Below are 25,788 nucleotides of genomic sequence, written 5' to 3'. Positions count from 1 at the left end.
GGTCGACCTGGGAACTCCCCGGAGCCCCCACAGGGTGCTTCATGTCAACAGGCTCAAGGCATATGTCGACAGGAAGGACATGAGTTTGCTCATGGCCCTAGATGAGGGACAGGAGGAGGAGAGTGACCCTCTCTCCGACCTGCTCACTCAGAATCCTGACGATGGATCGGTAGATGGTGTTGTCTTTTGTGGCAGCCTCTCCGAACATCAACAGAGAGACTGTAAACAGGTTCTTCAGTCTTTCAGACATATGTTTTCTCTAACACCCAGTCAGACCGATTGGTGTACCCATGAGGTTGACACTGGTGACAGCTTGCCCGTGAAGAGTAAAATCTACCGGCAGCCTGATCACGTTAGAGACTGCATCAAGAGTGAAGTGCAGAAAATGTTGGAGCTGGGAGTCATTGAGCCCTCGGATAGCCCTTGGGCTAGTCCCGTAGTTCTAGTGCCGAAACCTCACACCCAGGGTGGTAAGAGAGAGATGAGGTTTTGCGTAGACTACAGGGGACTCAATGCAGTCACTAAGACTGACGCCCACCCAATACCAAGGGCAGACGAGCTTATCGATAGATTGGCTTCGGCCAACTACCTAAGTACGTTTGACCTGACAGCTGGGTATTGGCAAATCAGGTTAGCTGAGGACGCCAAGCCTAAAACCGCATTTTCAACCCCGGGTGGGCATTATCAGTTCGTGGTGATGCCCTTTGGTCTGAAAAATGCACCTGCCACCTTCCAACGGTTGGTGAATCAAGTCCTTACTGGGCTGGATGACTTCTGCGCGGCGTATCTTGACGATATCGCTGTCTTTAGCTCCACCTGGGAGGATCACCTGGTCCACCTGCGGAAGACGTTAGAGGCACTGCAAGCCGCAGGTCTCACTATCAAGGCCACCAAGTGCCAGATAGGGCAGACACAGGTTGTATACCTGGGCCACCTTGTAGGTGGAGGCCAGGTTCAGCCACTGGAGAGCAAGATACAGTCAATCAGGGACTGGGCTCCTCCAACCACCCAGACTCAGGTTCGAGCTTTCTTGGGCCTGACTGGATACTACCGGAAGTTTGTCAGGAACTATGGTTCCATTGTGACACCATTAAACGAACTGACAAGCAAGAAAATGCCAAAAAAGGTTCAGTGGACAGCGAGCTGTCAAAAAGCATTCGATGACCTAAAGCAGGCCATGTGCACGGCGCCTATCCTCAAGAGTCCGGACTACTCCAAACCATTCATTGTCCAAACAGATGCTTCTGAGTTGGGTGTGGGAGCTGTTCTTTCTCAACTGAATTTTGATGGTCAAGACCAGCCCATTGCTTTTATAAGTAGAAGGCTGACCCCTAGAGAGAAGAATTGGTCAGCTATTGAGAGGGAGGCCTTTGCTGTGGTTTGGGCCCTGAAGAAGCTGAGGCCATACTTGTTTGGCACTCACTTCAAGATTCAGACCGACCATAAGCCCCTCTTGTGGCTAAATCAGATGAAGGGTGAAAACCCCAAACTGCTAAGGTGGTCCATTTCCCTACAGGGGATGGACTTTACAGTGGAACATAGACCTGGTACTGATCATGGCAATGCCGATGGGCTCTCCAGATATTTCCACTTAGAACAAGAAGACTCACCTGGTCAAGGTTAGCTTATTGTTCCGACGTTTGGGGGGGGGTCATGTAGGAGAGTAGGGTCTGCAATCCTATGATCACCCAGATTTTTTGCTTTTGTTTCACTGGTTTACGACTTTCTCTGGCTGTGGGCCTGCTAATCAGACCCACAGCCTGGCTGTTCTCTTTCTAAATTACGATATGTACCCTAGGTGCATTTACCAATTGGTACTGGGCCACCTTATCAGACCCCGTAACGCAGGGCATAGGTGTACCCAGGGCCGCCAGGAGCTGCAGCATGTATTATGCCACCCCTGGCTGGCCTCTCAAATTTGACACAACTGGCTGCACGACAGCTGGGGCGAAGACGTGTAACCACCCTTCGCTTTAGGTATAGTAGCCCTATATCTAACCATACACTGGACACCCGAGTCCCTATCAGTCACTCCTATGGCAGGCCTTATCAATCCTGAAGGCAGAGTGCGTGGGCTCGTGTGAGTTAGGTTCAGGCCCGAGCCGAGCCCGGCTGCAGCTTGCGGGATCAAGGCCCAATAGCTGTTCCATGATAACGCGTACCATATCGGTAACTCCGGTATCGCGTTATCAAGGCATGTCGAGTAAGGTGTCATACGAATCGGGATGCTGCCCTCTCACCAACCCTGGCGACGAGGTTAGCATTCCGCCCTTCTAGAGGGACACGACATGTACGTAACTGTGAACCCCGGTTAAAGTTAACTAAAGCCTCAGCTCCACAAAATGGATGCTGCCACCACAGACACAAGTCTGACCTCCTGCTGCTGGGAGTCCTTCCAGCGAGGAGCACTTGGACAAAGGGTTTCCTGTCGAGGGCGCTGTTCGCACCGTCCCAGACAGGGTTTGTGTATTCTGGGTAGGTAGGGCTTTGGCGAGAAGGTGACTGCGGAGTGGCACCCCGGTGCTCACTACGCATCTGCCGGTTAGAACCAGTTCCAGGGGCGACAGCCCTGGCCTGGGGAAAGCCCGGCAGGGGAGAGGGGCGTAACTACCCCCCTTCCTGGTCCCACCCTTAGGGCAGGACCTAGTCATGTACCCACCCCTTTCTTTAGAATAAAGACCGGAGCGGGGACCCTTCCAAATTAGATCATCTTTGAATCAAGAATACTTTCTACGAAAGGACTTCAAGACTCTTCTCAAGATTTCTCCCTTGTGACTAAGGAGTAGTCACCCTGCATCAGCAGGCACCAACTAAGAACTCCGCGGTTTGCTGCAAGTCCTTCCTCAAGGATCCGACGGCCCAGCTCGACGAGAACCGGCTTCCCTGGCACCTCTGACCTCTACCCACGTCATCAGCTCAGCTGTGATCTGTGGGTGCGACGAGACCTCGAGGGACCGGCCATCATCAGAACCTGCACGCTCTTAAACCAGCACGACCATCGAAGCAATTCCCTGGTGAGTGCTCTGGGGTCCGAGAAGCCCCGACCCTGAGCCGCTCCAGCACCGAAGTGCAGTCTCCCAGCATCTCCACGATCTGCGTGGGGCCCTTCTGCTCGCTGCTCAGCACGTTGTCTGGTCACTTGCCGCTGGCTTGTGCCCTTCTGTGACGACATCCGAGAATCATCACTGCTGGTCTGGTTGCTCCAGACTGGCCCTTGCTTCCATCCTTGCGAGAAGCACCCCGGACCCTCCTGGTCCACTCAAGACGCCATCTTAGGCCCATCCCGCGGCCCGAGATTTGCCAAGGCTTGTTGCCCCATCCTGGGCCCAGCGACGCCGACAGCATCATCCTTCGTGGGACAGCTCGCACCTCCACCGTGGTCGCCGACAACGCCTCCTGGTCCGTGAGACTGCAGAGCCTAGCGTCGCCCACTCACCTGGTCGAGGTGACGGCCAACCGGTGCCTTCCTGGTACCCTCTGACTACTGGCTAGTAGTACGAACTTGGTCCCCTCTGCTTTCAGGTTTCATCAATCTCCGATCCAGGCTTGGATCTCTACGAACTATTCAGCACTGGTCGCCGGCCAGCAACTCCTTTCTTCCGGCTCCTGGCTCGTCAGCGAAGACCCCGACGCCTGTAAGACTTGTGCAGCCGCAGCCCTCGTGGCTAGGTAACTCGGCATTTCGGTGCCTGCATAGCCTCCTTACTCTAGGGTCCCGAGTCCCTCGCTTCCGACTTGCCTTATCGGGTCCGCCCGAGACCTTAAACTTTCCGTGTCCTCGGACACTTGTTTTAATTGTGCACTTGAAGTATTTTCCTAAGAGATTTGGTTTGTGCTTAGTACCCTGTCCTCATAAAGAGTACAGGGCTGTTGTGATTCTTAATAAATATCCTGTTTATTTTCATAACACTTGTGTGGTGTCCTTTCACTTGGTGTTCGAGGGGTACATGTGTGGTAAACAGCTGGCTTAACGCGCCCTCTCGAGTCTTTAGCCTTAGACTGCTCGTATCCACGCTACTAGGATAGCTGGTCTATAAGGTTGACTTACAACCAAACACCATAAGGGTCGCTGGAACGATACATAGCGGTCGCTAGAATAGCGAACGTTGCATATCGGGCCAACTTCTCACAGAAGGTACGACGCGTACTTCGGTGCGGTCGAGCTGGTACAAGCCGTGATGAAATCTGCTGGGCTCGTGGCAATGAAGGTACGACTCGTACTTCGGTACGGTCGAGCTGGTGTGAGCCGCGATGTAATCTGCTGGGCTCGTTGAGATGAAGGTACGACGCGTACTTCAGTGCCTGCCTGTGACCAGTTTCACTCTCTGTTTGAATGACCTTTCTCTAACTCCTCCCAGAGGGACACACCACACAGAGCTAAACCCTGGCAGGAAAGGTGATTTTGCTTGCCTATTGTTAGTCCTGGCATCATTGGCGTGGGTTTTCCTTCCCCTCTTTTATACCTGCCTCCTTATATGACCTATTTTTATGCTGGACTACAGACTCTCCAGTGACCATTACTGAAAGGGTACCTGTCGCACAGCTTGTAGCATGTTCACATGCCCTTGCAATCTTGTATATATTCATTACCTCTATATTCTAGGCTCTCATTGGGACCAGAGTGAACTCCTACAATAAATTCTTTATACAATCTATTCTCCTTGCAAATATTACAGTTCTTGATCTGTATTACGACCCTGCTCCACAGCTTTGAGACGCATTATCCAAGGGGCCGCCTTGCGTCCTAAAGTCAGTTCCCCATGGACGGGTCTCTTTGATGCACAATTGCACCATAGTCTAAGGTTGGTGGTGTAGCCCACTGTGAGGGGATTGAAAACACTTCGAAGTATCTTCAGAATTGCACCGCATTCTCAATCGATCAATGAATGTAACATTGATACTATTTTGGAAAGAGAACGGCCCCCTGAAATTAGGATACAAACCCTGTCAGGGAAATTACTTCATTGGGAAACAGGAACTCCGGGCACAATGTGTTTAAACTAAGGTTGACATGTAAACTCTAAACTTTCTTACCATACATTCAGTCCAGACATAAGTACTATTGTACAAGACATATGAATATGTTATTCTTTTCTTTTAAATGTTCTTGTATCTTTATCAAACAGAAAATGTTTTTATATAAATATGTAAGCAATGATAAATAGATTTACAATCTTAATATTTTACGAACCACATGTATACTTTTACTTGAACATTTCCTTGAACAGTGGATACATTTCAATTGATTTCATGACTGTTTGTATCTAATAACACCATAATCATAAAATTTCAGTTCATTTACATATATGACTTTGTTCCTTATTTTTGATTTTCTATATAATTAGAAAAGGAGATGTGCCAAGAAGCTCATAAATCACAATTAGCTTAATGTGTAGAAACTGGTGGTTTGTTTCAATACAACACGTTTCGGCTAGGCCTTCATCGGGAACTCCGTCGCAGTGGTTACTAAACAGAAGAGAAATAATAACACAGTTATAGTCTAGAGTTTAGATGTCCTATTGTAAAAAAACTTTTTGAAACTATAAGTACCCCTATCAATCAAAGAGATGTAAGCAAAAGTTTCTATCTGCGAGTCAGTGTCAAACCACGACAGTTTGTGACAACTGCAGGTGCTTAGACGATAGACTTCCAGCATTATCCAAGGTTCTGATTGGATGCTGTTAATGTGACTATAGAAGACAAACCCAAATAAAATAGATCATGACAGTGAAATAGTGTGTGTTTTCAGTGATTAGAACCAAACTTCCCAACATATATACAAAAAATGAAATGAAATGGAAAAAAAGTTGATTCTCCTGTTTCCTGCTATCTCATATGCTTTTATTATTTTCGAGCAAAGGTATAAAGTTATAATTGTGACGCCCACCTCGTTTATATGTAGATGACACATTCCTGAGCAGAAATAAACCTATACATTTTCTTGATAATCAGTGGCTGTAATGGAAGAGTAAAAAGGGGCCCTGTTGTAAGCTCCTGTTATACTGGTCAATTTTAGGTTACAGCTCTATTTTAATTATGAATTCGTACCTTTATATTAAAAACGTGTTGTTTTTTGTTTTCGGACCACAGAGTAGTTCTTATGGATATTCTTCTAGCGGTGCTTAATTTGTACTTGCTTCCGGGAAAAAACGTCACAACTGTTAAGAGAAATAGCTAAGGTGAATAGAAAACAAAGGAGAGAATGAAACCTCCTGCTGTATTTGTAAATTCAGTACCTTCATATGGTGGCATCATTTTAATATCGCGCCGTTTCTTACAATCTTCTCTTCTGGCCACTATGTGGTATTCATATAAGATTCATGTGGCGGTATACCTTTTAGAGATGCTGGGGCATAGTATCATGGGAAATATCGCCGCTTTGCAGCCCTTTTTGCCGAAAAAGCGGCGATATTTTTATTGCCCTATTGGCAAGCGTGCACTGACATGCGTTCGCGCGAGCTTCCGGGCGATAGCTGGCACTTTCACCATTGCCTTGCATGTCAGCGATAGTCATCGCTAATGACATGCAAGGTAGGCGTTCCTTACCTGAACTCCATGAAAATAGTCGTTAACACAACTTCGCACTATCATCAATGCGGCCCCGGACCCGCACAGCGATCATGAAAGTCGCGCTAGACCCCGATTTTCGCATGCATTTAACACCTGAATTGAATATGACTGAACCATCTTTCCAATGGGAGGTGGATTGATGGGTTAAGTCTACACTTGCGTATTAGCAAGCTTTCTCATATCGCTATATTTCTATTGCAGGATTACTCCAGCTATGATAGGTTTTGACCACTATCGCTGGATTTTACATCGCCCTGTTAGCGGCGTGCTGAATATACGCCGCTAACAGGGCAATGCCATCCAGCGTTAGACAGCGATAACAAAAACCTCGCTAAACGAGGATTGCGATATTTATCGCATTTCGTTGCTAATATTCCCCGCTATTCGGGAAACTTTTAACCTAATAATACCATAATGCAAGAGAAATGAGGGGGTCTCCCAAGCTGCAGGCATGGTTAAGAACAAAGGTGTCTCTTTTGACAGCATGATGTCCCATGCTGAGCCCAGTGTCCTGAGGGCGTGTAGGAAGGGTGTGATTCCATCTTGTCATTAAGAGAGGTCACTCCATATCTCCCTGTGCCCAATGGGCATCTGACAATCCCTGCCTGGATAACCAAACAGATATGTACAATGCATGAATACCACCACAATTCAATGCGTTTGTATCAATATTGCGTTGCTGCTGCAGCTCTGCATTGGGATTGGTTGTGGGTCCATACAATAAGTTCTGTGTTTCAAATCAGTACAACATATGCCCTCATTTGATAATGATGTTATATTTCACAACAGTCGCGGGTGCACGGTGGAGGGGTGTGTCGGATGCACTCTACAACCAGTTGTTTATTATATTTTATAGCCCTGAAGAAGTCATGGGGCACTCCCTGTACGACGAAACACGTGCTGGCTGGGCATTCAAGAAAGGAAATAAAGAACGCGAAAAGGAACCTTTGTGTATTATTTTGTGTACTTCAAATGTGTAGGATCTAGCATGTGCTCAGGGTCTTGGTTACTTTATGTCAAAGATCTTTTAGATCTGTATTCAAGAAGGTGAGGTGAATCTTCTTTCCCTTTGAGCACAGCAAAATATATATTATTGTCTTTGTTCACATCAGTGCAACCAATTAATCCTTTGCAGCCAACTGTCTGGTACCAGTCAGTGCACCAAGTTCATCCACTGCAACCAGCTGCCTCACACCAGTGTACTCACTTCATCCTATGCAGCCAGCTGTCTAACACCTGTCCTCTCAGTTCATCCTGTGCAGCTTGCATTGCATGTCACTGGTACATGCCCTACATCCTATGGAATCAGCTGACCGACACCGATACATGCACTGCATCCTGTGCGCCCTGCATTGCATTTCACCTGTACACCCAGTAAATCCTATAACGCCAACTGTCTGCACCAGTACACCCAGTTCATCCACTGCAACCAGCTGACTCACACCAGTGTACTCACTTCATCCTATGCAGCTAGCTGTCTGACACCTGTCCTCTCAGTTCATCCTGTGCAGCTTGCATTGCATGTCACTGGTACATGCCCTACATCGGGTGCAGTCATCTTTCTAACACCTGTACACCAAGTACATCCTGTACAGCCAACTCTTAGGTATCAGTAAACTCAGTTCATCCTGTGCAGCCAGCCCTTTGACACCAGTACCCCCAGTACACCCAGTAGATCCTGAAAAGCAAGCTGTCTTGTATCAGTACACTCAGTTGATCCTGTACAGCCAGCTGTTCACACTAGTACACTTAGGACATCCTGTGTAGCCAGTAGTTGGGTACCAGTGCACTCAGTTCATCCTGTGAGTGACTAGCACCACTGCACTTTCATGGTGTAAGAGTGACTAGTACCACTGCACTTTCATGGTGTGAGAGTGACTCTTCATGGTGCTGTTGCTCAGATATGAATTTACCTTAAAGAAATTCAAGGCAAGATGCGTTTCACAAAACAGGAACAAGTTGTTTTAATTAAACACCGCGGTCGAGAGTCTCAACAGAATGCTTTTCAAGAAAGTCTCTCGGGGTGCAAAGTTTTGACTGGTTTTATGCACATCTTGGGAAGTACAATAAACCGAGTTCTACATTCTTAAAAGGCATTACACTCGCAAACTAACAAGGTTGCCCGACATGAGGAACGCGTGATCTTTATGTGCGGTGTGCATGTCATTTCCCGATAGGCTGAGTGTTTCTATCTACATGTGGCATCTAGCTTTGTGGTATTTGTGGGGAACGCCATCCTTTGTACAATGGTGTTTTACTGGGGCCAATTGCCACGGTCCTGTTTGTTGTGATGCAACTATCTATCTGTGGGATCGATCAAAGTATTCCCTGAGCGTGCGTGCATCTTTGGGTTCAGAGAGACCCCACCTATGACCTATATTCGATAGGTGTGGGAGCGCATCGCAGGGCCTGTCTGACAACGTATCTCCGACTCGGGATTGATGGGGAGGTCACCTTGGGTGAATCCGACAGCAATGATGTGAGTTCACTGGAACTCCTAAGAATAATATTGCAGTCACTTTTGTCGTTCTTATCGACTTTCTCAATAGCTTGTGTACAGTTGTCATTGCATACATTGGTATTGTTTTTACCAATATTGACCTAGTTATGCATTCCTAGATCATGACATACATTGACGTCGCTTTTACTGGTAACAACATTGTCATCTGTACATGGATTATGGTATACATTCGCATTGCTTATGCTGGTATCATCGCTGTTGTGCAGACATAGATTATGACATACATTGATATTGTATTTATGAGCATTGACATTGTCATACGGGCACAGGTTATGGCATACGTTGGCATTGCATTTATTGGTATTGTCGTCGTTGGGCCCGCACACATCATGGTACTCATTGACACCGTATTTACCCATTCCAACAGTTTAAGAGTGACTAACAACACTGCACCTTCATGGTGTAAGAGTGACTACCACCATTGCACCGTCACAATGTAAGAGTGATAACAACTCTGCACCTTCACGGTGAAAGAGTGACCAACCCCACCGAACCTTCATGTGTAAGACTGACTAACACCACTGCACCATCATGGTTTAAGAGTGACTTACACCACTGCACCTTCATAATGTAAGAGTGACTACCACCATTGCACCTTCATGGTGTAAGAATAACTACCACCACTTCGCCTTCATGATGTAAGAGTGACTACCACAACTGCACCTTCATGGTGTAAAAGTCTAAGGCTTGTAATGTATTGTACAAAACAGAAATTGTTATGTTGACACGATCTCCGCCTTCAATCCAACTCTGCCTCCAAACAGTTTAACTACTCGTGAGAGTTCTTTGATTACATTTTCTGTAATAATTTGTTGTGCATGTTTCTTTTGTTTTCAGTTTCTCACATTAGGACACTTTTGCCAAAGCAATTCAATCCCAGCTACCTTATCAACAAATTTGCAAGATGACTTGAGAATCAACAGGGAGGTCATGTTGATGAACCCACTGAAAGACATCCTAGAGGGAGCAAACCTCACCCAGATGAACGGTCGAGCAGATGAAACTGAGCAACAAGTCAGAAAGATCTTCAGTGAAGTAGATAAGCTCATGCCCAAAGTTACATTCACTCACCTGGACAACACAACGTGCACTGAAAAGAGCAAGGTGTCCATCATAAGCCCCAGAGAGAAATACTGTGTCGGCGATGAGGTGACGGTACAGCTCGACATGTACGACTACTTGGGCAACAGGAAGAAATATGGAGGTGACATGCTGCGAGCAAGAATATACTCACCGGATCTCATGGCAGGAGCTTCTGGGAGGATCACAGACTTCCATAACGGAACGTATCATGTTCATTTTACCTTATTCTGGGCAGGAAAAGTGAAAATTTCCCTCTTTCTGATCCACCCAAGTGAAGCTGTGTCAACTCTGTGGAGGGCAAGAAATACTGGCTTTAGGTATATAGCTCACAAGGTGAAATATACCAATGCAACACATAGTATTGAAGCCAAGTGTGCCTATGACTTGGACACTGAAGAGGAAGTATGCAACATCATGGAGAACAGGGATGAGTATGCATTCTACTGCATCAAGCCGGCTCACTTGCCGTGCGCCACCATAACGCAGATGACAAGCTACTTCACACACGAGTCCTACTTCACTGACCTGGAACGGCCGCTCTTCGACAGGTAGGTCCATAAATGATCATCCTGTACAGTGCTGATGAAACAGCCCTAATAGTTGTGGCATTTCTGTGGGTCCTACCTCACCACCACTGAGTGTCTATTCTTCAACATAAATGTTCTCTATATAGAGCTCCCCCTTAATTTAAGAATCCTTCATTATAGCTGTAACATACCCTGGACCGTTCCTGACTATCAGTATGGTGTCTCCTTAGACAGGTTGGTTCTCCCAGGTACGGTCTTAACTCTTTGACCTTGCCTTGGACACTCTCAGGTACAGTCTAAACTCTTTGACCTTGCCTTGGACACTCTCGGGGGATTGTGGTGGCTTTGGATCGGTACGGGGGAGGCGGACTCTCTGGGTTCTGCCGGTGAGGAAGGAAGTGATGCAGTCCAGAGTTTTGCCTCAAATCCTTGAGTCATGGAGGCGTGTGCACAGGGTGTGGTGGGAGACGGTGTTGAAAGCGGCCGAGAGGTCCAGGAGGATGAGGGCTACGGTTTCACGGAATAGACGATTTGCAGAGTCAGGAGCGGTGTAGGGCTGTGAGAGTTTGATATGTGAGGGATGGCAATGCCTCATCCTGCCTGTCTTTTGTTTGTGGTCCAGATGTTGTGTTGTGTATCCTGCAGAGGATGCCAAGGACTAACAAACTGTCTGATGTCTGTGATGAAAGTTACCTCCCCATCATGAGTCATGGAGTACCAAGTGTGGTCACTGAAAACAAGCGGTAGTATCCGTTGCATGGGTTGGGGTCAGCGGTGGCATGGCTCGGTTGCCATGGACGCTAGTACAATCAGACTAGCTGGACCCTAAGGGCTAAGGGCGTATATCAGTCTGTCAGTACCCCTGACACTCCTCAACCTTCTCCGACAGAGTCAATATCTACACATAAGAAAATCACTAGCATTCTCATACACACACTGTACGAAATCGGGTTACTGGTTGAGGAGGCTGAGACCCCACTCAAGCTGCAGTCACAATTCCTGTCAGGGTGAAACGCAAGTAAACCCCGAATTAACCTGTGCTCACCTCTCTGATTTCTTGGCACTAAATCAGTTAGGTTTAACTTAGAGACACTGTGTAAAGTATTTATGCAGCTCTTAAACAGAAATAAAGTGAAAACACAACATCAGAAAAACCCCTCAACAATTTTGAAAAATAGAGTAAAATGCAATCAATTATTTGACAGCAAAACAAAACAACAAAAAGCCATGTTAGGCAATGTTAAAGATTTAGGTAAACAAAGGGCTTACACTCACAAAGTGCCAACGGTGGTAATCTGGCCATGCCGAATCAGAACGTAGTCACAAATTCAGGCTGAACTTAATGGAGTGCGGGCCGGATTCAGAGCCTCATTTTCAAGATTTTGGCGCACGACAGAGCAGCAAGCCTTTCTGCTGCACTGCTGTGGGTCACAACAAAGGCCCAGGATTGCACTGTATCGACAAGGTATGGTGTGTGTCAGCGCAGACAACCTTGCATCATTTTGCAAGGGCGCCTGTGCTGAGGGGATTGATTGTTTCTGTGCAGGAAGGGACACATTTCTATGCAAAAACAATAATTAAAGGCTTTTTGTCTTTCCATGCATACTGCAGAATAGAGCACTCATCGAAAAAGTAAAAAAAGCGTGGAGAAATAAAAGTATTTCTCTTCGTTGCGCCTCCTTACGCCTTCCCTGGGGAGGCGAAGGATTCTGATACATTCCCTGGTTTACAAAATGTTATAAATCTGGGAATGCTTCACGTTCCATGATGTTGCGTAAGAACATCCACAACAACACCCATGGAACACCCACAGCAACACCCAGGGAACACCCACAGCAACACCCAGGGAACACCCACAGCAACACCCAGGGAACACCCACAGCAACACCCAGGGAACACCCACAGCAACACCCATGGAACACCCACAGCAATACCCATGGAACACCCACAGCAACACCCATGGAACACCCACAGCAACACCCAGCAGGGAACACCCACAGCAACACCCAGGGAACACCCACAGCAACACCCAGGGAACACCCACAGCAACACCCAGGGAACACCCACAGCAACACCCATGGAACACCCACAGCAACACCCATGGAACACCCACAGCAACACCCAGCAGGGAACACCCACAGCAACACCCAGCAGGGAACACCCACAGCAACACCCATGGAACACCCACAGCAACACCCAGGGAACACCCACAGCAACACCCAGGGAACACCCACAGCAACACCCATGGAACACCCACAGCAACACCCATGGAACACCCACAGCAACACCCAGCAGGGAACACCCACAGCAACACCCAGGGAACACCCACAGCAACACCCAGGGAACACCCACAGCAACACCCATGGAACACCCACAGCAACACCCATGGAACACCCACAGCAACACCCATGGAACACCCACAGCAACACCCAGCAGGGAACACCCACAGCAACACCCAGGGAACACCCACAGCAACACCCAGGGAACACCCACAGCAACACCCAGGGAACACCCACAGCAACACCCATGGAACACCCACAGCAACACCCAGGGAACACCCACAGCAACACCCATGGAACACCCACAGCAACACCCAGCAGGGAACACCCACAGCAACACCCAGGGAACACCCACAGCAACACCCATGGAACGACCCACAGCAACACCCATGGAACACCCACAGCAACACCCATGAAACACCCACAGCAACACCCAGGGAACACCCACAGCAACACCCATGGAACACCCACAGCAACACCGAGCAGGGAACACCCATGGAACACCCACAGCAACACCCAGCAGGGAACACCCACAGCAACACCCAGCAGGGAACACCCACAGCAACACCCATGGAACACCCAGGGAACACCCACAGCAATACCCAGGGAACACCCAACACCCAAGCAACACCCAGGGACCTCCCACAGCAACACCCAGGGAACACCCACAGCAACACCCAGGGAACACTCACAGCAACACCCAGGGAACACACACAGCAACACCCAGGGAACACCCACAGCAACACCCAGGGAACACCCACAGCAACACCTATGGAACACCCACAGCAACATCCAGGAAACACCCACAGCAACATCCAGGGAACACACACAGCAACACCCATGGAACACCCACAGCAACACCCAGGGAACACTCACAGCAACACCCAGGGAACACCCACAGCAACACCCAGGGAACACCCACAGCAACACCCATGGAACACCCACAGCAACACCCATGGAACACCCACAGCAACATCCAGGAAACACCCACAGCAACATCCAGGGAACACACACAGCAACACCCATGGAACACCCACAGCAACTCCCAGGGAAAACTCACAGCAACACCCAGGGAACACCCACAGCAACACCCAGGGAACACCCACAGCAACGCCCAGGGAACACCCACAGCAATGCCCAGGGAACACCCACAGCAACACCCAGGGAACACCCACAGCAACACCCAGGGAACACCCACAGCAACACCCAGGGAACACCCACAGCAACACCCAGGGAACACCCACAGCAGCACCCATGGAACACCAACAGCAACACCCAGGGAACTCCCACAACAACACCCATGGAACACCCACAGCAACACCTAGGGAACACCCACAGCAACACCCATGGAACACCCACAGCAACACCCATGGAACGCCCCAAAGCAACACCCATGGAACGCCCACAGCAACACCCATGGAACGCCCCACAGCAACACCCATAGAACACCCACAGCAACACCCATGGAACACCCACAGCAACACCCATGGAACACCCACAGCAACACCCAGGGAACACCCACAGCAACACCCATGGAACGACCCACAGCAACACCCATGGAACACCCACAGCAACACCCATGAAACACCCACAGCAACACCCAGGGAACACCCACAGCAACACCCATGGAACACCCACAGCAACACCCAGCAGGGAACACCCATGGAACACCCACAGCAACACCCAGCAGGGAACACCCACAGCAACACCCAGCAGGAAACACCCACAGCAACACCCATGGAACACCCACAGCAACACCCAGGGAACACCCACAGCAACGCCCAGGGAACATCCACAGCAACACCCATGGAACACCCACAGCAACACCCAGGGAACACGAACAGCAACACCCAGCAGGGAACACCCACAGCAACACCCAGCAGGGAACACCCACAGCAACACCCAGGGAACACCCACAGCAACACCCATGGAACACCCACAGCAACACCCAGGGAACACCCACAGCAACACCCATGGAACACCCACAGCAACACCCAGGGAACACCCACAGCAACACCCATGGAACACCCACAGCAACACCCATGGAACACCCACAGCAACACCCAGCAGGGAACACCCACAGCAACACCCAGGGAACACCCACAGCAACACCCAGGGAACACCCACAGCAACACCCATGGAACACCCACAGCAACACCCAGGGAACACCCACAGCAACACCCATGGAACACCAACAGCAACACCCAGGGAACTCCCACAACAACACCCATGGAACACCCACAGCAACACCTAGGGAACACCCACAGCAACACCCATGAAACACCCACAGCAACACCCAGGGAACACCCACAGCAACACCCATGGAACACCCACAGCAACACCCAGCAGGGAACACCCATGGAACACCTACAGCAACACCCAGCAGGGAACACCCACAGCAACACCCAGCAGGAAACACCCACAGCAACACCCATGGAACACCCACAGCAACACCCAGGGAACACCCACAGCAACGCCCAGGGAACATCCACAGCAACACCCATGGAACACCCACAGCAACACCCAGGGAACACCCACAGCAACACCCAGCAGGGAACACCCACAGCAACACCCAGCAGGGAACACCCACAGCAACACCCAGGGAACACCCACAGCAACACCCAGGGAACACCCACAGCAACACCCATGGAACACCCACAGCAACACCCAGGGAACACCCACAGCAACACCCATGGAACACCCACAGCAACACCCAGGGAACACCCACAGCAACACCCATGGAACACCCACAGCAACACCCAGGGAACACCCACAGCAACACCCATGGAACACCCACAGCAACACCCAGGGAACACCCACAGCAACACCCATGGAACACCCACAGCAACACCCAGGGAACACCCACAGCAACACCCATGGAACACCCACAGCAACACCCAGCAGGGAACACCCACAGCAACACCCAGGGAACACCCACAGCAACACCCAGGGAACACCCACAGAAACACCCATGGAACACCCACAGCAACACCCAGGGAACACCCACAGCAACACCCATGGAACACCCACAGCAACACCCAGGGAACACCCACAGCAACACCCAGGGAACACCCACAGCAACACCCATGGAACACTCACAGCAACACCCACAGCAACACCCAGGGAACACCCACAGCAACACCCATGGAACACTCACAGCAACACCCAGCAGGGAACACCCACAGCAACACCCATGGAACACCCACAGCAACACCCATGGAACACCCACAGCAACGCCCAGGGAACACCCACAGCAACACCCAGGGAACACCCACAGCAACACCCATGGAACACCCACAGCAACACCCAGGGAACACCCACAGCAACACCCAGGGAACACCCACAGCAACACCCATGGAACACCCAAGGAACACCCAGGGAACACCCACAGCAACACCCATGGAACACCCACAGCAACACCCATGGAACACCCAAGGAACACCCAGGGAACACCCACAGCAACACCCATGGAACACCCACAGCAACACCCATGGAACACCCACAGCAACACCCTGGGAACACCCACAGCAACACCCAGGGAACACCCACAGCAACACCCATTGAACACCCACAGCAACACCCAGCAGGGAAAACCCACAGCAACACCCATGGAACACCCAAAGCAACACCAAGGGAACACTCACAGCAACACCCAGGGAACACCCACAGCAACACCCATGGAACACCCACAGCAACACCCATGGAACACCCACAGCAACACCCATGGAACACCCACAGCAACACCCAGCAGGGAACACCCACAGCAACACCCAGGGAACACCCACAGCAACACCCAGGGAACACCCACAGCAACACCCATGGAACACCCACAGCAACACCCATGGAACACCCACAGCAACACCCAGCAGGGAACACCCACAGCAACACCCAGCAGGGAACACCCACAGCAACACCCAGGGAACACCCACAGCAACACCCAGGGAACACCCACAGCAACACCCATGGAACACCCACAGCAACACCCAGGGAACACCCACAGCAACACCCAGGGAACACCCACAGCAACACCCAGGGAACACCCACAGCAACACCCATGGAACACCCACAGCAACACCCATGGAACACCCACAGCAACACCCAGCAGGGAACACCCACAGCAACACCCAGGGAACACCCACAGCAACACCCAGGGAACACCCACAGCAACACCCAGGGAACACCCACAGCAACACCCATGGAACACCCACAGCAACACCCATGGAACACCCAGAGCAACACCCATGAAACACCCACAGCAACACCCAGGGAACACCCACAGCAACACCCATGGAACACCCACAGCAACACCGAGCAGGGAACACCCATGGAACACCCACAGCAACACCCAGCAGGGAACACCCACAGCAACACCCAGCAGGGAACACCCACAGCAACACCCAGCAGGGAACACCCACAGCAACACCCATGGAACACCCAGGGAACACCCACAGCAATACCCAGGGAACACCCAACACCCAAGCAACACCCAGGGACCTCCCACAGCAACACCCAGGGAACACCCACAGCAACACCCAGGGAACACTCACAGCAACACCCAGGGAACACACACAGCAACACCCAGGGAACACCCACAGCAACACCCAGGGAACACCCACAGCAACACCTATGGAACACCCACAGCAACATCCAGGAAACACCCACAGCAACATCCAGGGAACACACACAGCAACACCCATGGAACACCCACAGCAACACCCAGGGAACACTCACAGCAACACCCAGGGAACACCCACAGCAACACCCATGGAACACCCACAGCAACACCCATGGAACACCCACAGCAACATCCAGGAAACACCCACAGCAACATCCAGGGAACACACACAGCAACACCCATGGAACACCCACAGCAACTCCCAGGGAAAACTCACAGCAACACCCAGGGAACACCCACAGCAACACCCAGGGAACACCCACAGCAACACCCAGGGAACACCCACAGCAATGCCCAGGGAACACCCACAGCAACACCCAGGGAACACCCACAGCAACACCCAGGGAACACCCACAGCAACACCCAGGGAACACCCACAGCAACACCCAGGGAACACCCACAGCAGCACCCATGGAACACCAACAGCAACACCCAGGGAACTCCCACAACAACACCCATGGAACACCCACAGCAACACCTAGGGAACACCCACAGCAACACCCATGGAACACCCACAGCAACACCCATGGAACGCCCCAAAGCAACACCCATGGAACGCCCACAGCAACACCCATGGAACGCCCCACAGCAACACCCATAGAACACCCACAGCAACACCCATGGAACACCCACAGCAACACCCATGGAACACCCACAGCAACACCCAGGGAACACCCACAGCAACACCCATGGAACGACCCACAGCAACACCCATGGAACACCCACAGCAACACCCATGAAACACCCACAGCAACACCCAGGGAACACCCACAGCAACACCCATGGAACACCCACAGCAACACCCAGCAGGGAACACCCATGGAACACTCACAGCAACACCCAGCAGGGAACACCCACAGCAACACCCAGCAGGAAACACCCACAGCAACACCCATGGAACACCCACAGCAACACCCAGGGAACACCCACAGCAACGCCCAGGGAACATCCACAGCAACACCCATGGAACACCCACAGCAACACCCAGGGAACACCCACAGCAACACCCAGCAGGGAACACCCACAGCAACACCCAGCAGGGAACACCCACAGCAACACCCAGGGAACACCCACAGCAACACCCAGGGAACACCCACAGCAACACCCATGGAACACCCACAGCAACACCCATGGAACACCCACAGCAACACCCAGGGAACACCCACAGCAACACCCATGGAACACCCACAGCAACACCCAGGGAACACCCACAGCAACACCCATGGAACACCCACAGCAACACCCAGGGAACACCCACAGCAACACCCATGGAACACCCACAGCAACACCCAGCAGGGAACACCCACAGCAACACGCAGGGAACACCCACAGCAACACCCAGGGAACACCCACAGAAACACCCATGGAACACCCACAGCAACACCCAGGGAACACCCACAGCAACACCCATGGAACACCCACAGCAACACCCAGGGAACACCCACAGCAACACCCAGGGAACACCCACAGCAACACCCAGGGAACACCCACAGCAACACCCATGGAACACTCACAGCAACACCCACAGCAACACCCAGGGAACACCCACAGCAACACCCATGGAACACTCACAGCAACACCCAGCAGGGAACACCCACAGCAACACCCATGGAACACCCACAGCAACACCCATGGAACACCCACAGCAACGCCCAGGGAACACCCACAGCAACACCCAGGGAACACCCACAGCAACACCCATGGAACACCCACAGCAACACCCAGGGAACACCCACAGCAACACCCAGGGAACACCCACAGCAACACCCATGGAACACCCAAGGAACACCCAGGAAACACCCACAGCAACACCCATGGGACACCCACAGCAACACCCATGGAACACCCAAGGAACACCCAGGGAACACCCACAGCAACACCCAGGGAAGACCCACAGCAACACCCAGGGAACACCCACAGCAACACCCAGGGAACACCCACAGCAATACCCAGGGAGCACCCAACACCCAAGCAACACCCAGGGACCTCCCACAGCAACACCCACAGCAACACCCAGGGAACACTCACAGCAACACCCAGGGAACACACACAGCAACACCCAGGGAACACCCACAGCAACACCCAGGGAACACCCACAGCAACACCTATGGAACACCCACAGCAACATCCAGGAAACACCCACAGCAACATCCAGGGAACACACACAGCAACACCCATGGAACACCCACAGCAACACCCAGGGAACACTCACAGCAACACCCAGGGAACACCCACAGCAACACCCAGGGAACACCCACAGCAACACCCATGGAACACCCACAGCAACACCCATGGAACACCCACAGCAACATCCAGGAAACACCCACAGCAACATCCAGGGAACACACACAGCAACACCCATGGAACACCCACAGCAACTCCCAGGGAACACTCACAGCAACACCCAGGGAACACCCACAGCAACACCCAGGGAACACCCACAGCAACGCCCAGGGAACACCCACAGCAATGCCCAGGGAACACCCACAGCAACACCCAGGGAACACCCACAGCAACACCCAGGGAACACCCACAGCAACACCCAGGGAACACCCACAGCAACACCCAGGGAACACCCACAGCAGCACCCATGGAACACCAACAGCAACACCCAGGGAACTCCCACAACAACACCCATGGAACACCCACAGCAACATCTAGGGAACACCCACAGCAACACCCATGGAACACCCACAGCAACACCCATGGAACGCCCCAAAGCAACACCCATGGAACGCCCACAGCAACACCCATGGAACGCCCCACAGCAACACCCATGGAACACCCACAGCAACACCCATGGAACACCCACAGCAACACCCAGGGAACACCCACAGCAACACCCATGGAACACCCATAACAACACCCAGGGAACACCCACAACAACACCCAGGGAACACCCACAGCAACACCCACAGCAACACCCACACCCATGGAACACCCACAGCAACACCCAGGGAACACCCACAGCAACACCCATGGAACACCGAGAGCAACACCCATGGAACACCCACAGCAACACCCAGGGAACACATTCATGCAGAGTTATTCGTAAAAAGGCAACATATTTACAAGGACATGAAAAGTCACACAGGGTGACTTTACGTGGCCTTATAAATATGGGGAAGCACGTTGAGCTGCCGGTGTATCAATAAAAGTGCAGCATTGGCGGCACAAGGGGCTTGTAAATAAGCCCCACAGTGTCCATGTGAGGCCCACCGAACAAAGTACCTTGAATCTGACTTCCTGGCTTGAGTCGGCCAGCAACATAATTGCCCCCGTGAAAACTATCAAAATTAAAAGAGCCCATGATGCCCAACAATGGTTCTCATCAGACCTGAAAGAACAAAAACTTAGACTTAGACAAGCAGAGCGGAAATGGAGAAGGAACTGTATGCTGGAAAACAAATCCATTTACATGTCTCTCCTTAAAGATTACAAAACTTCCAATCTCTCATGCAAAGCTGAGTATTTATCGTGAACATTTTTGAAATCCACAAATAAAACCAGAGACATTTTCTCAATTGTTGATGAAATGGTCAACCCTGAGAGAGTCTCTGTAAAACCAGTCCACTCGCAGCTCCTATACGACTCTCTCAATAATTACTTCTTTGACAAGATTGCCACTTTCAAAGCTAGTATCCCAGGCAATAGCACTACCAATATGCCTATCTTATCCTGTCAAAATTCGGCATCCTTGGATCAAATTCCACTCATCACTATAGATTCCTTCTCAACACTAATCGCAAAAGTCAAGTCTGGCTCCTCCCTTGACTGTTGCCCACCCCACATTCTACGCGAAGCTTTTCGCATTTGTCCCGATCCTCCCATAGCTCTTCTTAACACATCCCTCAGAAGTGGAATTGTTCCCGACTCTTTCAAAAATGCGGAAATTATAGCCATCCTAAAGAAACCCGGTGCTGATCCTCAAGTACTGAGTAATTATCACCCTGTATCTCTTCTGCCATACTTGAGTAAGATCTTGGAAGCACATGTGGCTTGTTGTATTAGCTCCTTTGTAGAGGAGTCACTATTTCTTGACCCTCATCAGGCTGGATTTAGGCCAGCTCACTCAACAGAGGCTGTCCTTCTGACAGTCATGGACGAATTAAGAAAGGGGGCTGACCATTACTCTCCCCAGGCTCTGATCCTCCTGGACCTGTCTTCTGCTTTCCACACAGTCGATCACTGTTGGACTTGACCCTCTTGGCAGGGTCATCCCTGAACTTTTTACCTTCCTCCAATATTCTCTCTGACCTGTTTTTGTTGGTTTAATGACTCTGGGCACTTTACCACTGCTGACCAGTGCTAAAGTGCATATGCTCTCCCTGTGCAAAGTGTATATGTGATTGATTTTCATGATTGGCTCATTGGATCTACTGTCAGTCCCCAGTAGAGTGCACCAGGAGTGCCAGGGCTTGTGAATGCCAATACTGCTGGTGGGCCTGCAGCGCTGGTTGCGCCACCCACAGAAGCAGCCTTTTAAAATGTGTCTAGGGTCTGCCATTGCAGAACCTGCGTGCAGTCAGGTACTGTCATGCTGGCTGGGCAAGTGCACACACTTGCCAGCCTCTAAACCTTCCCTTTTCTTCATGTGAGACACCCCTATGGTAGGCCCTAGGGCAGGGTGCATTGTAAGTGTAAGGTAGGTCAAGCCCTGATGTGCGTGGCATGTCCTAATAGTGAATTACAGCCAATTTCGTTTTTCACCATTGTAAGGCTACCTGTTCTCCTAGGCCAAGATGGACTGCTGGAATTATTACACCCTATAATCCCAGCAGGCTCAGGGAACATGGTAGAAGGTTAAGTTTAGTATGCCTGAACTCCGAACAATAAAATACTTCTTTTAGTAAAGTTTATTTTAATATCCTGTGTTTGCAAATTCTACTTTTAGAAAGTTAGCATTTGCTTGCCTAACCATTTCAGCCCGCCTCTGCTAGGATGTGTATCTGCTGTCTGGGTTGTGTGAGTGACAGGGCTGGGGGATGACAGGTGGTGAATGCAAGGATTACACCTTGGTGGGTGGTGGGAGTGCCCCTGGACTCTGAATAGGGCTGTGCTCTGCCACCACAATGCTGGCTCCACCTCCTTTGGAGCGACTGATGACTCTGCCCGACACCTGGCCCAGGAAGAGGGAGGACTGTCAACAGAGTACTCCTGGCTGCCCCTGTCATCACAATGCTGGCTCCACCTCCTGCGGAGCGTCTGATGTACCTGCCCCTCACACTGAAAGGAAAAGCTAGGAACAGCACAACAGAGTGCTTCAAAACTGAATTAGGCTATGCAAAGGCCCCCCTGGCCTGAAAGAACACAAGAAACTGAGTATAAGTATAGGAGCCCTGCTCCCTAGAAACTAGATCCTGTTTCCCACAACAAACCTCTGCCCAAATAGAAGGAAGAAGAAGAAGCTGGAAGGACTGGCCTGCTGTCTGACTTGTTGAGAAAGGAGAGGAAGAGACCTAAAGAGGACTTTGCTGACTTGTGCTGAAACTTTCTCCAAGGGCTTGATTGAGCTTGCCCCTTGAACGGAACCCCAGGACCAGTGGGTTCCTTGTGCCTTCGCTCGCCTTGTACTGCGAGCCGTGTGTGCCTCTTGCTGGAGCTGAGACTGCGCCCCCATCGCCCCCTCCTAGGGCTGTGGCACCCGGGAGCTCGCCTGCCCTTACTCATGAGAGCCTCACTCTGTTGGAGTCGCTCTCTGCCCCTGGGTCAGGCTGCCTGCTCATCTGCCCCTGCCTGCCATTAGGAGCGCGCTGAAGCGCTTGCTCGCCCCCCCAGCTGGAATTCCTCTGAGGCTGGTGATAGTCGCTGGGACAGCTGCCCGCACGTAGGAACGTGCCCTGCTGCCCAGCTTCACCCCCCTTTGAGACTTTACAGGCCACGCCGCCCCCTTTGGGAGACCCCAGTACAGTCGGTACTGAGGTCATGGGCCGCGCCTGCCTGTGCACACACACCCGCTGCAGTGAAGGTCCGAAAGCACACTGGTGCCCCCAGGCGCACCAGACTCCTCAGAGCCATCCCCCTGCCCGAGGGACGACTAATCCAAGAAGTACGCCTGCCTTTTGTCCTCGGTGTGCGGGGAATCTCCGTGCGCCCTTCCCGAGCGGATCGTACGCCTGCCAGGGCGCTCCGTGTTCATGCGCCCTCCTGACACAGCCGCCGCGCAATGACCCTCTGCACCGAGACTACTGAATGCACACTGGGCTCGGGCCCGTAACGCTTTATTTTCCTGTGTGGCGTACAGAGTGAGAGAGAGTACACCGGGCTCGGGTCCGCACCGCTTTATTTTCCCGTAGTACGAGCAGCGCAAGCTGGGCACGGCTCGTACCATTGTTCTGCCCTTCCTTAAGTGTAAGCTGAGCACTTCATCTCCGGGTACGCCACGCCACACGCCTCATTGTCTGGAAGCGGTACGCCGCGTACGCCTGCCCACGCGTGAGGCGTGAGCATCGGTAGGGGTCTGAGTTTTCACCCGTTTAAAGAGCCCAGAAGCACTACAAAATGCACAGCTTGTCCCAAAGGGCCCCAAAGTTGCTGGGGCCCTGCAAAGATCATCTTGAGACATAAGAAAGCATCTAAAAAACCTAGAAGAAGCATTTCTAAGGACTAAGACCACTGCCAAGTAAACTAAACCTTTGGGTGAAAGAACTTTAGTAATTTGAACTATAACAAAAAGAACATTTGCCAATTCTTTTTAGATCTGGTGGCTTAATACTGTGTTGAATTGTTCTTGTGATAAGTCACTGCTGCATAGATATATATTTTTACCTAAAGGACCCGTATTTTTACAGAACATAAGCCTGGTGTCCATTTGTGGGGGGAATCAGTGTGTTTTACTGTGAGAGGTCATGAATGCTTAACTGTAGCGTCCCGAAGTTTAGCCTTGTCTGCTCGCGCCACCCTACCTGAAAGGGTGAGCAGGGGTCATTCTGAGGAGTAGTTCCCTTGCCCTGATTAGAATGGTGATTTCTGTCTGGCTTTGGTGCCAACCTCAGCCAGCCAGGAATCCCATTTCTAACAATAACAATATTTTGATCGACCGTGTCCGCAACACAGGCATTCAGGGCCCAGCTTTAGAGTGGATACAGTCCTTCCCTAAGGACAGATATCAATCGGTCCGCCTAGGAAATTTCTGTCCAAAAACAGGGAAACTCCATTGTGGAGTTCCACAGGGATCTTCTGTGTCCCCCCTTTTATTTAATTTGTATATGCAGCCTCTGATCCACGCATTGAAAGAAATGGAAGTCTTGACGTTCAATTATGCAGACGATCTACAATAAATATTTAACATTCAACCTACTAGATCGTCTGAGCTAAACGTACAATCCATAATGACATTCATCAGTAATTGGATGAACGCCACCCAACTAAAGTTAAACCCGACAGAACGGAGCTAGTTCTGACAGGAGGCCTCTCAAACCTTTGGAATACAAACTTTTGGCCACATCTCTGGACTCTCCCCCCCGCTCCGGCGTCTGCTTTAAAAAGCCTGGGGATCATGATAAGCAGTGACTTATCAATGAAAACTCAGATTTGCTTCTTCTTCCTTCGCAAAATTAAGAAAATCAGAAGATTTTTATCAACAGAAGAACTCACCTTGGTTGTCTTGGCGCTCATCATCTCACGATTAGATTATGCCAACTCCCTTTATGTTGGCATTCCTTCGTATCAAGTGCGGCACTTGCAATGAATTCAGAACCACGCTGCCAGGTTAATTTTCAATCTCCCTGTTCGACAGCATGTGAAGCCTCTGTTGAAACAACTTCACTGGCTCCCAGTGGTTCAACGCAACTTGTATGTACAATACACAAGGCGCAATACACAAGGCGCTTTCAAAAAAAGGTCCAAAGTTCATTGTCGAAAAAATACAGAAGTATATTCCTTCTCGTACCCTTTGATCATCTAGCCACAACCTTTTGTTCATCCCTAGGTTCAAGCGCATCAAACACGGGAGACTTAGGTTCTCTACGTTAGCTCCCCAACTTTGGAACCCCTTCCCCCCATCTATACGCACTACTGACGCTCATCTTCAGTTCAGAAAACAACTGAAAACCTGTATTTTTTCCAAAGCTTACAACGAATAGCCCACTGACTTAGCTCAGATCTGCCATGTCCTAAAGCGCAAAGAAACCA

The 25,788-nt window shown here is 50.9% G+C and overlaps 1 pseudogene across 1 annotated transcript in view; it reads left to right on the top strand.

Moving 5' to 3' along the window:
* Positions 1-10,722, top strand: part of LOC147664131 (NXPE family member 1 pseudogene) — a 185,449-nt pseudogene extending 174,727 nt beyond the window's left edge. Inside the window, exon 3 of the transcript XR_015305178.1 lies at positions 9,929-10,722. The product of XR_015305178.1 is annotated as an NXPE family member 1 pseudogene (transcript). The remainder of the gene's footprint in view (positions 1-9,928) is intronic.
* Positions 10,723-25,788: the final 15,066 nt, after the last annotated feature.

The sequence above is a fragment of the Lissotriton vulgaris genome, unplaced genomic scaffold (assembly GCF_964263255.1).
Source record: "Lissotriton vulgaris unplaced genomic scaffold, aLisVul1.2 SCAFFOLD_3373, whole genome shotgun sequence".
NCBI lineage: Eukaryota > Metazoa > Chordata > Amphibia > Caudata > Salamandridae > Lissotriton > Lissotriton vulgaris.
The sequence above is the reverse complement of the archived record's forward strand: the minus strand, read 5'-3'. Positions and strand labels throughout refer to the sequence as shown.